Source organism: Balaenoptera borealis (assembly GCF_965194805.1).
Source record: "Balaenoptera borealis genome assembly, chromosome: 2".
Lineage (NCBI taxonomy): Eukaryota > Metazoa > Chordata > Mammalia > Artiodactyla > Balaenopteridae > Balaenoptera > Balaenoptera borealis.
This window is the reverse complement of record NC_138867.1, coordinates 80,788,421-80,806,385: the sequence shown is the minus strand read 5'-3', so window position 1 is coordinate 80,806,385 and position 17,965 is coordinate 80,788,421. Positions and strand designations below refer to the sequence as shown.

Here is a 17,965-nt window from a genome sequence, read left to right as displayed (position 1 = left end):
GAATGGTAGTAAAGGGAAATATTTCTGTTTAAATCAATAATATAACAATTATACTTGTGCTTTGATTTAATGACATACATAACCATGATTCTGATGGAATTTAAGAATGCATAGGTGGGTTGGGGAAGGGGGCGGGATGAGGTGGGCAGCGTGCTGCACATAGGGTCTGTGAGGCCGCCAGGGTGGAGCCAATGGAGCCAGTTTGGGGTCACTCATTCTGGGAAAGGCAGATGCCATGTCACTGAAGACATCCAAGCAGCTTCACAGACAGGTCCACAAGGGACCAGTGACAACTTCCAACTGAATGACAGATACAACCGCTGCTAACTTCTTAAATCCCTTCCTAATCCCAGATAAGGTGTCAGAAAAGGATGCTCATAATGAGGGATGTGAGCAAGAATACAGAATTGTGAATTGAAATATTTGGGAACAGATATTGGCCTTCCTCATTCTGAGCTGCTGACCGCTCTCTCCCTGTCCACTGCTGCTCAACTCCTTTCACCATCTAACTGCTGTTCACCATACAGCTGTGTGGCTGACAGGGTCTTGGTGCTCTGGCCGGGTGTCAGGCCTGAGCCTCTGAGGTGGGAGAGCCGAGTTCAGGACATTCGTCAATCAGAGACCTCCTGGCCCCACGTAATATCAATCTGCAAGAGCTCTCCCAGAGATCTGCGTCTCAACTCTAAGACCCAGCTCCACTCAACGACCAGCAAGCTACAGTGCTGGACACCCCACACTGGACAACTAGCAAGACAGGAACATAAACCCACCCATTAGCAGAGAGGCTGCCTAAAATCATACTAAGGTCACAGACACCCCAAAACCCACCACTGGATGTGGTCTTGCCCACCAGAAAGAAAATATCCATCCTCATTCACCAGAACACAGGCACCAGTCCCTTACACCAGGAAACCTACACAAGCCACTGAACCAACCTTACCCACTGGGGACAGACACCAAAAACAATGGGAACTACGAACCAGCAGCCTGCGAAAAGGAGAACACAAACAAAGTAAATTAAGCAACATGAGGACAGAGAAATATGCAGCAGATGAAGGAGCAAGGTAAAAACCCACCAGACTAAACAAATGAAGAGGAAATAGGCAGTCTACCTGAAGAATAATTCAGAGTAATGATAGTAAAGATAATACAAAATCTTGGAAATAGAATGGAGAAAACACAAGAAACATTGAACAAGGACCTAGAAGAACTAAAGAGCAAACAAACAATGATGAACAACACAATAAATGAAATTTAAAATTCTCTAGAAGGAATCAACAGCAGAATAACTGAGGCAGAAGAACGGATAAGTGACCTGGAAGATAAAATAGTGGAAATAACTACTGAAGAGCAAAAGAAAGAAAAAAGAATGAAAAAAATTGAGGACAGTCTCAGAGACCTCTGGGACAACATTAAATGCACCAACATTCGAATTATAGGGGTCCCAGAAGAAGAAGAGAAAAGGAAAGGGACTGAGAAAATATTTGAAGAGATTATAGTTGAAAACTTCCATAATTTGGGAAGGGAAATAGTCAATCAAGTCCAGAAACTGCAGAGAGTCCCATACAAGATAAATCCAAGGAGAAACATGCCAAGACACATAATAATGAAGCTATCAAAAATTAAACACAAAGAAAACAATATTAAAAGCAGCAAGAGAAAAGCAACAAATAATATACAAGGAAATCCCCATAAGGTTAACAGCTGATCTTTCAGAAGAAACTCTGCAAGCCAGAAGGAAGTAGCAGGACATATTTAAAGTGATGAAAGGGAAAAACCTACAACCAAGATTACTCTACCCAGCAAGGATCTCATTCAATTTGATGGAGAAATTAAAAGCTTTACAGACAAGCAAAAACTAAGAAAATTCAGCACCACCAAACCAGCTTTATAACAAATGCTAAAGGAACTCCTCTAGACAGGAAACACAATAGAAGGAAAAGACCTACAATAACAAATCCAAAACAGTTAAGAAAATGGTAATAGGAACATAGATATCGATAATTACCTTAAATGTAAATGGATTAAATGCTCCAACCAAAAGACATAGACTGACTGAATGCATACAAAAACATGACCCCTATAATGCTGTCTACAAGAGACCCACTTCAGACCTAGGGACAAATACAGACTGAAAGTGAAACGACGGAAAAAGGTATTCCATGTCAATGGAAATCAAAAGAAAGCTAGAGTAGCAATTCTCATATCAGATAAAATAGACTTTAAAATAAAGACTATTACAAGAGAAAAAGAAGGACACTACATAATGATCAAGGGATCAATCCAAGAAGAAGATATAACAATTGTAAGTATTTATGCAGCCAACATAGGAGCACCTCAATACATAAGGCAAATGCTAACAGCCACAAAAGGGGAAATCAACAGTAACACAATAATAGTAAGGGACTTTAACACCCCACTATCACCAATAGAGAGATCAACCAAAATGAAAATAAATAAGGAAACACAAGTTTTAAATTACACATTGAACAAGGTGGATATGTATAGGACATTCCATCTAAAAACAGCAGAATACACTTTCTTCTCAAGTGCTCACGGAGCATTCCCCAGGATAGATCATACCTTGGGTCACAAATCAAGCCTTGGTAACATTAAGATAATTGAAATCGTATCAAGTGTCTTTTCCGACCACAACGCTATGAGACTAGATATCAATTTCAGGAAAAAAAACTGTAAAAACTACAAACACATGGAGGCTAAACAATACACTACCAAATAACCAAGAGATCACTGCAGAAATCAAAGAGGAAATGAAAAAATACCTAGAAACAACTGACAATGAAAACACGACATACCAAAACCTATGGATGCAGCAAGAGCAGTTCTAAGAGGGAAGTTTATAGCAATACAATCCTACCTCAAGAAACAAGAAAAATGTCAAATAAACAATCTAACCTTACACCTAAGGCAAACACAGAAAGAAGAACAAAAAAACCCCAAAGTTAGCAGAAAGAAAGAAATCATAAAGATCAGATCAGAAATACATGAAAAAGAAATGAAGGAAACGATAGCAAAGATCAATAAAAATAAAAGCTTGTTCTTTGAGAAGATAAACAAAATTGATAAACCATTATCCAGACTCACCAAGAAAAAAAGGGAGAAGACTCAAATCAAAAGAAGTAGAAATGAAAAAGGAGAAGTAACAACTGACATTGCAGAAATACAAAGGATCATGAGAGATTACTACAAGCAACTATATGCCCATAAAATGGACAACCTGGAAGAAAAGGACAAATCTAGGAAAGCACAACCTTCCAAGACTGAACCAGGAAGAAAGAGAAAATATAAAAACACCAACCACAAGCACTGAAATTGAAACTGTGATTAAAAATCTTCCAACAAACAAAAGTCCAGGACCAGATGGCTTCACAGGCGAATTCTATCAAATATTTAGAGAAGCGCTAACACTTATCCTTCTCAAACTCTTCCAAAATATAGCAGAGGGAGGAACACTCCCAAACTCATTCTACGAGGCCACCATCACCCTGATACCAAAACCAGACAAAGACGTCACAAAAAAAGAAAACTACAGGCCAATATCACTGATGATCATAGATGCAAAAATCCTGAACAAAATACTAGCAAACAGAATCCAGCAGCACATTAAACGGATCATACACCATGATCAAGTGGAGTTTATCCAGGAATGCAAGGATTCTTTAATATATGCAAATCAATCAATGTGATACACCATATTAACAAATTGAAGGATGAAAACCATATGATAACCTCAGTAGATGCAGAAAAAGCTTTCGACAAAATTCAACACCCATTTATGATAAAAACTCTCCAGAAAGTAGGCATAGAGGGAACTTGCCCAACATAATAAAGGCCATATATGACAAACCCACAGCCAACCTCATTCTCAATGGTGAAAAACTGAAACCATTTCCTCTAAGATCCGGAACAAGACAAGGTTGCCCACTCTCACCACTATTTTTCAACATAGTTTTGGAAGTTTTAGCCACAGAAATCAGAGATGAAAAAGAAAAGGAATCCATACTGGAAAAGAAGAAGTAAAACTGTCACTGATTGCAGATGACATGATAGTATACATAGAGAATCCTAAATATGCTACCAGAAAACTACTAGAGCTAATCAATGCATTTGGTAAAGTAGCAGGATACAAAATTAATGAACAGAAATCTCTTGCATTCCTATACACTAATGACGAAAAATCTGAAAGAGAAATTAAGGAAGGACTCCCATTTAGCAACCATTGCAACAAAAAGAATAAAATACCAAGGAATAAACCTACCGAAGGAGACAAAAGACCTGTATGCAGAAAAGTATAAGACACTGATAAAAGAAATTAAAGATGATACAAACAGATGGAGAGATATACCATGTTCTTGGATTGGAAGAATCAACATTATGAAAATGACTATAATACCCAAAGCAATCTACAGATTCAATGCAATCCCTATCAAACTACAAATGGCATTTTTCACAGAACTAGAACAAAAAATTTCACAATATGTATGGAAAAGCAAAAGACCCCGAATAACCAAAGCAATCTTGAGAAAGAAAAACAGAGCTGGAAGAATGAGACTCCCAGATTTCAGACTATACTACAAAGCTACAGTAATCAAGACAGTATGGGTCTGGCACAAAAACAGAAATATAGATCAATGGTACAGGATAGAAAGCCCAGAGATAAACCCATGCACACATGGTCACCTTATCTTTGATAAAGGAGGTAAGAATATACAAGGGAGAAAAGACAGCCTCTTCAATAAGTGGTGCTGGGAAAACTGGACAGCTGCATGTAAACGAATGAAATTAGAGCACTCCCTAACATCATACACAAAAATAAACTCAAAATGGATTAAAGACCTAAATGTAAGGCCAGACACTATAAAACTCTTAGAAGAAAACATAGGCAGAACACTCTATGACATAAATCACAGCAAGATCCTTTTTGACCCAGCTCCTAGAGAAATAGAAATAAGAACAAAAATAAACAAATGGGACCTAATGAAACTTCAAAACTTTTGCACAGCAAAGGCTACCATAAACAAGACGAAAAGACAACCCTCAGAATGGGAGAAAATATTTGCAAACGAAGCTACTGACAAAGGATTAATCTCCAAAATATTCAAGTAGCTTATGCAGCTCAATATCAAAAAAACAAATAACCCAATCCAAAAATGGGCAGAAGACCTAAATAGACATTTCTCCAAAGAAGATATACAGATTGCTAACAAACACATGAAAGGATGTTCAACATCACTAATCATTAGAGAAATGCAAATCAAAACTACAATGAGGTATCACACCGCACCGGTCAGAATGGCCATCATCCAAAAAACTACAAACAATAAATGCTGGTGAGGGTGTGGAGAAAGGGAACCCTCTTGCACTGTTGGTGGGAATGTAAACTGATACAGCCACTATGGAGAACAGTATGGAGGTTCCTTAAAAAACTAAAAATAGAATTACCATAGGATCCAGCAATCCCACTACTGGGCATATACCCAGAGAAAACCATAATTCAAGAAGACACATGCACCCCAGTGTTCACTGCAGCACTATTTACAATAGCCACGTCATGGAAGCAACCTAAATGCCCATCAACAGACGAATGGATAAAGAAGTTGTGGTACATATATACAATGGAATATTACTCAGCCATAAAAAGGAACGAAATTGAGTCATTTGTTGAGACGTGGATGGACCTAGAGACTGTCATACAGAGTGAAGTAAGTCAGAAAGAGAAAAACAAATATCGTATATTAACGCATATATGTGGAACCTAGAAAAATGGTACAGATGAACCAGTTTGCAGGGCAGAAGTTGAGAGAAAAATGTAGAGAACAAACGTATGGACACCAAGCGGGGGTGGGGATGGGGATGGTGGTGTGCTGAATTGGGCGATTGGGATTGACATGTATACACTGATGTGTATAAAACTGATGACTAATAAGAACCTGCAGTATAAAAAAAACAAACAAAAAAAACACAACTAATATTAAACTTTCTTCAGGCTATTTGTATGGAAATATGTTAATATAAATGTTTCAGACATTACATGAAATTTCTAAAAATCTTATATGTTCTGGTATAATGTTATAAGTCATAATTCTAGTTATTACTTTAAAATGTATATCTCAGAAATAAAAAAAAATTTAAAAATTTTAAAAAAAAGTCATGTACCTCAATGTTCATTGCAGCACTGTTTACAATAGCCAGGATATGTAAGCAACCTAAGTGTCCCTCGACAGATGAATGGATAAAAAAGATGTGGCACATATGGAATATGTGGAATATGGCATATTACTCAGCCATAAAAAGAAATGAAATTGAATTATTTGTACTGAGGTGGATGAACCTAGAGTCTGTCATACAGAGTGAAGTAAGTCAGAAAGAGAAAAACAAATACCGTATGCTAACACATATATATGGAATCTAAAAAAAAAAAAAAAAAAGGTTCTGAAGAACCTAGGGGTAGGACAGGAATAAAGACGCAGACATAGGGAATGGACTTGAGGACACGGGGAGGGGGAAGGGTAAGCTGAGACAAAGTGAGAGAGTGGCATTGACATATATACACTACCAAATGCAAAATAGCTAGCTAGTGGGCAGCAGTCGCATAGCACAGGGAGATCAGCTCTGTGCTTTGTGACCACCTAGACGAGTGGGATAGGGAGGGTGGGAGGGAGACGAAAGAAGGAGGGGATATGGGGATATATTTATAGCTGATTCACTTTGTTATACAACAGCAACTAACACAACAATGTAAAGCAATTATACTCCAATAAAGATGTTAAAAAACAAAAAGAATACATAGGTGGCAGCTTATTCAAAAGGCAGAGATGACCATTTCCTTTGTATAGTAAAGTAATGCCTCATTTTTTCTTTTCATTTTGATCATTCATTATTTAAACTTCAAATTTTCCCTCACTCCATGTACCTGCATACTCTTTAATATTCACCATAATTTGCATACGTGCGCACACACACACACACACACACACACACACACACACACACACACGCACACTGGGTCACAGACTCCTGACTTTATTTCCCACCAGCTGTACTTGTGTCCTGGACCCGTATCCTTCCTTTGATGTACCCTCCTCCATACAGTCATTAGAGGATTTTGGAAGCATCTACTCATTCTAAATTCTGGTGCTCTAGTTGCTGGCTTATTTAAAGCCACGGGTCACTGAGCTATAGATGGCTTCCATTAGCTAGCATTAGCACTATGAGGGTGGGGAGAGGTAAAACCTCTGGAGCTCCAGCTTTGTGATATTAGGGGCAGAGGATGAGAAAGAATAAGATGACAGGATAGGAAAGAGAAAAGAAATGAATAAGGACAGTTCAGTGAGCCTCAAGGCCTATCTAATCCATTCTAAGAACCAAAATGAATAAATGTAAATTTATCTTCAGAGCTATTCGTATACATGATTTTGAACACCAAGATAAGTGGTCTAAGCTTAAATCTGCTCCCACACCTGTTTGACAGAATCTAAAAATTCCTTCAATGGAGGGATCACAGGTACCAATGCCCATGGGGCCAGGCAGGAAATGTAAATAAGAGCACCAGGCTGGGATTAAGGCAAGAGCAAGTGGTGTTTATTGTGCGAAGTAGAGATTACATGACTCAGTAAAGGATGCAGCTACTTCTCAGGTCTTTCTGGTTGTTCCCTGTCAAATAGTGGGGGCCTAGAGTTGCCAAACCTTATTTTTCAAGAGGAGCACTGCAAGTGGACCTAATCCAGTTTGGAAATGCACAACTCCTAGGTTTTTCCAGACAGCAGCAGTGGCCAAAGAAGTCTGGGGCGATGCAGGTTAGCTTCTCATCCACAAACTCACTACCAGGTTATAAGGAAAGCACCTTTTAGACCAAAATCTGCCACACACAGACTTTTTTTTTTAGACACACACTGAGTGGCAAGCAAGGAAAGAAAAAGTTAATATAACATGTTCTTTCTAGAAGTCTCACTCTGGCCTTTTAGGTGCTCTGATCACAGCCTTATTAAAGGTTTCCTCAAGGCAGGAACTGAAAGATTCCTGAGGTACTGTTCTGTGCCCTCTTGCTGGTATGATGCAATCCTAAAAGCTCCTAAACCAATGGATATACAAGGATGGATTAGAGAACAACCTGGGGTGCTCAGGCATGACCCATAATCATCTTTGCAGGATTTAAAAACATACATGAGCAGCCGGTGCATACATCTTGCTGAATACCTTCAGTTTCACTACTGAAAACTAGTTCTAACATTCATTCAAGCTAAGTAAAAAGACCAGAATTTCACCATTAAAAATCCATTATTGAAAGAAAGCAAAATGAGGCTTAAAACAGCTGTCTCAGGTACTTGGCCCTTTCTACCAATTACTAGATTTGGCTGATCATCTCACCCACCAAGGACTAAAACTAGGCTAACATGCCAGATCTGTAGCACAATACTGATTATTCTGAAGCATTTTCCATTACAGACATTTTACCAAGGAGGGATTTCATTTTTTTTTTCTAAAATATCTTCATTTTAAAATATTGGCACCTAATTCAAATTATTTTTTAAAATATCATCTACCGAATAAAACATACATTTATTTGGCAAGCTGCTGTTTTGTGGTCCCTGCTTTTACAAGAGTTAAAATATTTTTTTTGTTTTGTTAGAGTTAAATAGTTAGAAAATGGTAATAAGAGACTTAATAAACTAGAATGAATGGGTTTTACTCTGAATATAAATGACTACCAGCCCCTTTCTGTGTGAGGAGATGTATTTAAAGAGTGAGAAGGGAATGGAGAGAAAGATATTCTAATATAAAAAATGGAAAGAAGGGAGAGTAGAGAGGAGTTGAAGACCACAATGACTAATTGGCAGCTGTTCCAATTCTGCAGCCAGTTATCCCACTCACCCTCCTCTGTATGGGGCAAGGAGTAACAGCGGGGCCTAGAGGGCTCTTCTTTGTGTAGTGTGCATCTTAGCATTTTAGCAGGAATAGGTCTCATCGTGTGCTCACTTCATGGCATATTTTGTGTCTGTAAGTACTCTTGATACTAAAATATGTTACTCTGTTTTCCAAAATCTAATTGCAGTGTTTTTTTAACCTTTTAAAAGGAGTCCCATGTAAGAATTATTGAATCAGGATCTTTGGGAGCTGTGTCTAATCATACAAACTTTTAAATGCTCCACAGACAATTTGAATCATACTAAAGTTTGAAAATTACTACTCCATATATTAATTGGATTAAACAGTCAACATAAGGCCTAGGTGGTTTAAAGCAGTGTCCCACCATGCAGGATTCATTAAGAGAGAAAGATCAACAGAGGAGACTGGAAAAAATGAAAGGGGTGGTAAGGAGACCATATATACAGGATCTCCTTCACGGGGTCCAAATCCCCAACTCTGATCATGTGAGTGCCATTCTTGCAGCCCATGTCCTTTATTTCACTATTTCTTTACCTTTTCTCTCTTAACCACCTCTTTCTTCCTCCCTTTGTACAATCAGCCTTATTTTCTCATGGCTTTGCTCACTCTAATTGACTTACTCCATTTTACCACTGCAATCATTCCTCAACGCACTCCTTCTCTAAGAACTTTTTAAAGCAAATAGCCCATGTTTGTATTCTACAGCTTGACTGTGGTGGTGGCTACATAACTCTATATATCTGTCAAAACTCATGGAACTGCACACCTGAAAAAGATGAATTTTACTGTATATAAATTATACTTAAACCTGACTATAAAAATAAATTACATATTTTTAAAAATCCTATTTTCAGTTCCATTTGCTTCTCTCTGAATCTACAACAAGAATAAGAAGAGGAGAAGCAGAAAATAGTGGGTATAAATTTTGCAACGCTAATTGAAATAGCACGTTGTATTTGTGTTTTAATATACCTTTACCAAGTTGGATAGTTAAAAATAAATCCAGACATATAGCTTTTCTTTTACTCTGAAATGAGGACTGTTGGCACAACCAGTGGAGTGTAGCCAAAGGGGCCTAAATTAGGAAAGAAGTGGTTAAGACACCTTTTTACTATTTTACACTTTGAGATTCAATTTTCTCTTGGACTGAAAGAAAAGAATAATCTTCCTCTCACTGCCAACTTTTTTTTTTTAGAGGAGAAAAATTACCGCTTTTAAGTAGAGATGAATTGGAGTCTTCCTTTGATAGTAGACAGTCTTCCCTTAGGGTCTCATCAGTGCAGCTATGAGATAGTGAAAGGATAACACAATTAGTAAAGTTTGATAAACATGCTTCCTCCTCAGAACTGTTTCATTAGGTGCTTTTATCATTAGAATTATGAGAGCCCTGGAACTACAGCAGAGTTTGGGGAAATGATTCATCAGGTTATGCAGCTCTTACAGGGCTCCAATCCCATAAATTGTCTTTAGTGCCCTATCTTGGCTGAGTTCTAATTACAATAGGTCATGTTAATGTGCTCAAGGTTTCTATGTCCATGCAGATTTGGAACTAAAGTACCTTCTAGAAATATTATTTCTAATCTCATTTGTGTCTATATACTCTTATGATTAATTGCTAATGAGATTTTGTAATACTGGAATTGTTTGTTTTGAACATTTGGGAGGTTTGTTTTCATAGTACAATAATAAAACATTGCTACTTGCCATTTTATTTCCCTCAGTGTAAGTCAGTATTTTAAATCCTTTCTGTGCATTTATTTTTTTTCTATGCCCACATCTAATAGTATGCTCTTATTTCCAAGTTACAATGTTGACTGTCTCTGTTTTCTAATAGCATGGCATTCATAAGACAGAAGTGCCAATACTCCCACTGACTCTAAGTAAAGGTATTTTCCCTGTTTGATTTTTCTTCATAATTGATAACTTCACTAGTCTGTTTCATAGTTAAATTTCAGATGGTCTGGGCTGAGATAATGTAAACACAAGGAAATGTGACTAGCTGACCAAATGATGGCCTTATAAAGTGAAAAATTTGATAGTTCCCAGTATGATGTGATTTCCGAATCCTGGGAAGACACTTCTTCCCCAAACTTGTTCCCTAATTATTAAATTCCTTTCCCCAGAAAACTCACTTCATGAAATTTCAAGTTGACCACCTGTCATCTCTTCCATTTTTCCTGCATTTCATGCTTCAAGATCTTTGAAAAATTTTTATTTCAATATTTTAGGTATTTGTTCAAAAAGCCTTTAAAGTGCAAATATGCTCAGGGAGAAATATCAACCACTGACACCTTAATGAACTTAGTGTCATTAGACGACAGAGTGGAATGAGGAGGAGAGAACTGAAAGATTTTTTGCAGTTCAGAAAGTTGATTTTTATTTAGGATTTCAAGGCTCAGGACAGCCAGAAGTCCATTTATCTTTTATTCATTTGTAACACTGAATAAAATTTCTCTCTCTTATTGAAAGGAAGTTTTCATAAGTAGACAACAGGTGAGACCTTCATAATCAAGAGGGGAAGACCTGCAGGTAAGAAACCTGGAGTGAGAAAGTTGGGAAAATAAGTTAACAATTCAGAAAATTTTTAAGTGATGGAATAATATAATATGTGGCATAAAGGTAAGAATTATTAAAATTGTGAATTCAATGGGATTTCTTTTCAGATACTTCAGGTACAAGTGTGGTATAAAATTTTCTAAATTGTCTGTAAAATTCAGTAAATTAGCTTGGTTTGAAATATCATTTAACCACTTTTTTTCTTATTTTCTTGGGATTGAGGCTAAAAGAATTTCATTGCATTTCCACTAGAAATGAGTTTGTTCAGTGAGTTCCTTTAAATGCAATTAAAAGCTACCTATGATCTGAGTAATCTATTTTTATCAGAAAAAAAGAAATATGCGTAAGTTACCAGATAATGGGTTTTTAGATCTCCATTAACAGCCATTTGGTAAGATTTCATGTTACTACTTCAGTGGCTATTTTTAGGATGTTGTTTAATGAATCAGACTAAGTGGCAGCTCAATTTCACAATCTAGGTCATGGGATCACAGCTGTGGAGGACAAGAGTGAGTATCTGAACCACAGAAAGATCCTTTGCCACAATTTCCATGTTAATTATGTTATATGAAAACAGATTCAATTGGAAAGCTCTGATTCAGATTTTTTGCAATACTTCACAGTTTATCACTTGTTTTCATTGCTAAAAGAGCTAAATATTCATCCCCCAGCTAAAAATCTAGAAAGTTTCTTTGCTTTTCCTCTATTCTTTATCTTTCATATCGTAACCATTTCCATGTCAATATAATCCCATCATTATTTTCTTTTCATATTTCATCACTACTATATTCAAGAATATTCTAGATCTTCCCAGTATCAACTAAAAAGAAGTATATATATCTCCTTACAAATTATTTATATTCTGCCATCAGTTTCATTGCCCTTTTAGAGCCAAATGGGTCACTTCATCACTCCACAAATCCAGTATTCCAGATATGCTATGAAACTTCCTGCTACCATTGTTGGCTCTTTCAAGTGATTATTCCTGCTTTTCTCTGGGTATGAAAATCCATCTTATCTTGTCTACCTACTGAAGGCATACTTACACCAGAATCAAGATTAAACATTTCAATTAAATATACTTCATATGCCTACCTGAGCACACTATGGTAAGTGCGAGGTGCTCACATGTTCCCTTTCCTGTGAAGTTATCGCCACATTCCCACATCAGATTTAAGAGCTACATTTCTGTGACCAAACTACACATTGTATGCGACTTCCTTTCAGCTTTCATTTCACCTTGACTTGTGTTAGTTACCTGTTTAAATGGTTGCCTCCTTCACTGTATTGTAAGCTCCTACAGAATATGCTTAAGACCTAATATGATGCTTTATGTAAGACAATCCTTTTGTTGAAGTAATAAGGAGATAAATGAGTAAATGTTGATTAGAATGTGGATGAATGGACTCCATGTTCCAGAATATGGATTAGACACTCAAGTTTACTCCTCCCACCTAAACACTGAATGATTGTAAATGTATTAAATTACAAACAAATTCATTAAAGTTCTGAGAATGAAAGGAGGGAAACTATTGAACTAAAATTAAGACATATTTCAGGAAGATTAAGGAAAAGTATTCACAGGAGAAAAATGCAGCAAAGGAAGGAAATTTTGTTTCATGTTGTATTTTGTTCTGTTCTTTTGTTTTCTATGAAGAAATGTTCTGGAGTCAATAGATTAACAACTTAGAATCGGAGGAGGGACACAAAATGACATAATTGATCAAAAACTACAATTGCATAGGCAGCACAAATCAGCATCCCCAATAAGCACAGCAGCTATGTTTGTTCCTGGACTGCAGGCAGGCACATACTAAGGAAACTGAACAACTGATGCAGGGGAAGCTAGAGAATTATAAGACTGGAAGTTATTGCTACATGACCAACTTCTCCAAAAGTGTTTTAAACAATAACTATTTTATCTTCTCATGAATATATGGGTTCGGATATGGGTCAGTATTGTTCTGCTGCTGCACAAGGGACATTAAGTCAGCAGCAGTCAGCTGGTAACTGGGCTGGGCTTGAAGATCCAAGTAGGCTTCACTCACATTGCTGGTGTCTAAGCGATCCTCCACATGGCTGTTCTCTCTCCAAATGGCTAGTCTGGGCTTCTTCACAGTATGGTGGTCTTAGGATAGTGGGGTTTCTTATAGGGCCACTGGCTTCCAAGTGGTGAAGATAGAAACTAAAGACTTTGTAAAGCCAAGACTGGGAAGATGCAAAAAGTCATTTCTGCTGTATTCTATTGGTCAAACAGGGACCAGGGATAGCCCAGATACCCGCAGAGGAGAAATAGACTCCATAATTAATACAGTTAAGGAAAAGTCACATTGCAAACTAGCATGTGGGATGAGAAGTATTTTTGTGACCAATTTTGGAAACACATATTCTGCCCTCTGTCCACAATTCCTTCCCTCAGATAAAATACACTCAACCCTCTCCCCCAAATTTCAAAATTTCATTCTATTATAGCATCAGGCCCAGGCTTGAGGACCAGGATTTCTTTATCTAAATCAGGTCCAGATGAGAATAATTTCTTCAAACACAGTTCTCTGGGTGCAGCATCTTAACTTCAGAGACATACGAATAAGAACCAAAAAGGGGTCTTCCCCTACTGTCATCCAACCATATAATGGGGAAACAGAGACAATAACTGAAGTAGACCTTCTCATTCCAAAAGGGGGGAACAGGAGACACACAATAGTCACTTATCCATAACAACCTTAAAATCCACTGAGCATATGTCACCAATTCCTACTGCTCTGAGGACAGGAAGTGTCCATTAATTACAATCCACCTCTGCTCCCATGGAGTGATTCGCCTCAGAGCGTGATTTCACCCTCTGTTTTATGTTCCATAAAACAGTTCCATGTTCCATAAAACAGTGCCCATGTCTTCAGTTGAGTGGTTTTCTCTGCTTGCTTCTTGCCTGTAAAATTTGGGGGCCCAGGGGTCATCTCTTTTCATTTCAAACTCTTAACCCTTTCAGTCCAAACTGGTACAGTTCCTATAAAATATGACTTTCCTGTATATCAAATTACAAGGTATTCCATATCCATTCATCTGTTGATGAGCACTTAGATGCTTCCATATCTTGGCTATTGTAAATAGTGCTGCAATGAATATAGGGGTGCATATATCTTTTCGAATTAGTGTTTTTGTTTTCTTTGGATAAATACCCAGAGGTGGAATTGCTAGATTGTATGGTAGTTCTATTTTTAATTTTTTTAAAGACTCTCCATCCTGTTTTCCATAGTGGCTATACCAATTTACAGTTTCACCAACAGTGAATGAGGGTTCCCTTTTCTCCACATCCTTGACAACACTTGTTATTTCTTGTCTTTTTGATAACAGCCATTCTGACAGGTGTGAGATGATATCTCATTGTGGTTTTGATTTACATTTCCATAATGATTAGTGATGTTGCACATCTTCTCATGTGCCTGTTGACCATCTGTATGTCTTCTTTGGAAAATTGTCTATTCAGGTCCTCTGCCCATATTGAAATTGGGGTTTTTGTTTGTTTGTTTGTTTTTGATGTTGAGTTGTATGAGTTCTTTGTATATTTTGGATATTAACCCCTTGTCAGATATACAGTTTACAAATAGCTTCTCCCATTCAGTAGGCAGCCTTTCCATTTTGTTGATAGTTTCCTTTGCTGTGCAAAAGCTTTTTTAGTTTGATATAGTCTCATTTGTTTACTTTTGCTTTTGTTTTCCTTGACTGAGACATATCCAAAAAGTATTGCTAAGAACAATGTCAAAAAGTGTACTGCCTATTTTCTTCTAGAAGTTTTACGGTTTCAGCTCTTACATTTAAGTCTTGAATCCATTTTGAGTTTATTTTTGTATATAGCGTGAGAAAGTAGTACAGTTTGGTTCTTTTGCATGCAGTTGTCCAGTTTTCCCCCCACACCATTTATCGAAGAGTCTGTCTTCTCCTTGTTGTATATTATCACCTCCTTTGTTGTAGATTAACTGCCCATGTAAGTGTGGGTTCGTTTCTGGGCTCTCTAGTCACATAGATCTTCATTGACCTATGTGTTTGTTTTTGTGCCAGTGCCATACAGTTTTGATTACTGTAGCTTTGTAGTATAGTTTGAAATCAGGGAGCATGATACGTCCTATTTTGTTTTTTATTCTTAAAATTGTTTTGCCTATTCAGGGTCTTTGTGTTTACATACAAATTTTAGAATTATTTGTTCTAGTTCTGTGAAAAATGCCATTAGTATTTTGATAGGGATTGCATTGAATCTATAGATTGCCTTGGATAGTATGATCATTTTAACAATATTAATTCTTCCAATCCATTAACACAGTATAACCTTCTGTTTGTGTCATCTTCAATTTTTTTCATCAGTATTTCAGCTCTCTGAGTCCAGGTCTTTTACCTCCTTAGTTAGATTTATTCCCAGGTATTTTATTCTTTTTATGCAATTGTGAATGGGATTGTTTCTTAATTTCTTTTTTTGATAGTTCATTGTTAGTGTATAGAAACACAACAGATTTTTGTATATTAATTTTTAATCTTCCAAGTTTACCGAATTCATTGATGAGTTCTAGTAGTTTTTTCATGGTGTCTTTAGGGTTTTCTACATACAGAATCATATCACCCACAAACAATGACAGTTCTTCCTTTCCAATTGGATTCCTTTTATTTCTTGTTCGTGTCTTGTTGCTGTGGCTAGGACTTCCAATATTATGTTGAATAAAAGTGGTGATAGTGGGCATTACTCAGTCATAAAAAAGAATGAAATCTTGCCATTTGCAAAAACATGGATGCACACAGAGGGTATTATGCTAAGTGAAATAAGTCAGACAAAGAAAGACAAGTACTGTATGATTTCACTTATATGTGGAATCTAAAAAACAAAACAAATGAACAAATATAACCAAAGAGAAACAAAGTCATAGATACAGAGAACAAACAAGTGGTTTCCAGATGGTGGGTGGAGAGGAATAGGTGAGAGAGATTAAGAGGTATAAACTTTCAGTTACAAAATATATGAGCCACAGGTATGAAATGTAAAGTGTGAGGAATGTAGTCAATAATTATGTAATATTTTTGTATGGTGACAGATGACAACTAGACTTATCATGGTGATCATTTTGAAATGTAGAGAAATATTGAATCACTATGCTGTGTATCAGGAATCAAAATAGTGTTGTAGGTCAATTATACTTCAAAAACAAATAAACAAATTCATAGAAAAAGAGATCAGATCTGTGGCTACCAGAGCCGGGGGTGGAGGGGAGGGAATTTGATGAAGGTAGTCAAAATATACAAACTTCCAATTATAGTATAAATAAGTACTAGAGATGTAATGTACAATGATAAAGATAATTACAACTGCTGTGTGTTACAAATGAAAGTTGTTAAGAGTAAATCCCAAGTGTTCTCATCACAAGGCAAAAAAATTTTTCTTCTATTTCTTTACTGTTGTACCTATATGAAATAATGGGTGTTCACTAAACCTATCATGGTAATCATTTCATGGTGTATGTAAATCAAATCATTATGTTGTACACCTTAAATTTATACAGTGTTTTATGTCAATTATATCTCAATAAAACTGAAAATAACAACAAAGTGAAAAAAATAAAATTAAATAAAAAATTATAATGCACACCAGTAGACAAAGGCCACATCTACAAATATCTTCAAGACATGCTTCCCTCTACTTTGGTTTGTGAATCAGGTGTCATGGGACAAATCACTTAAGATTCATAGAAGCTCTTCTGTCAAACTGAGAGGTCAAAGCACTACGTTTTCAAATTTTCTGAGATCCTAATAAAGGGTCTTCCACAAATGCCCTCGACTTGATATTGACCTTGAGGTCACATTTTACAGGCAAGCACCTGGATTTGATCTTGGTTCTGTATCCAGAGAGCCTTGGGGACTTTGTACCAGTTAGAGAAGCTGAGACTGAGAATCAGTTTTATTATCAACCCTGGCAAGTCCTAAGTTACATGTAGTTCCTCTAAATTCTGCTTGAAAATGAAACAGCTCCTTTTTTTGTTGATTTCTCTCACCTTACTTCAAAATAGGTTCTTAAATGAAGTCAGTTAGCATTTTCAATATGGGACAAACACCCATAGCCAGATCCATGAGTTAATTAGATACATTCCTCTCTTCCAGGATATCATAGGTACAGTGTTATCAAACATTCCACCAACATATGAAACAGGCTGAATTTTCTCCACACTCCAAAAACAATTTCCTCACTGCCTTTCTATTCTCCACAACAGGCTCTTCTCCATCTTGCAGGCCTTCACCTGTATTTGGTCATTAAGTCAATAACGCACATGTAAAGTCTTTGTTAGTGCAAAAGACACTGAATTTTATTTCAGTTGATTGGCTGTTTCAGTGTGATTGATTGACAGCCCCAGCTGCTGCACCATGATTGCAGTCCTCTTGCAGGCTACTCATAGCCAATACCTGAGTGTGGCAGGGATGCTATGGCAGATTCATCTTTATGGTAACAAATGCAACCAAAACTTAG

The 17,965-nt window shown here is 36.9% G+C and overlaps 1 long non-coding RNA gene across 1 annotated transcript in view; it reads right to left on the bottom strand.

The window, feature by feature from the left end:
- Positions 1 to 17,965, bottom strand: part of LOC309622542 — a 608,620-nt gene that overhangs the window by 118,151 nt on the left and 472,504 nt on the right. The window contains exon 3 of the long non-coding RNA XR_014240954.1: positions 10,117 to 10,190. This is a non-coding gene — a long non-coding RNA (uncharacterized lncRNA). The remainder of the gene's footprint in view (positions 1 to 10,116; positions 10,191 to 17,965) is intronic.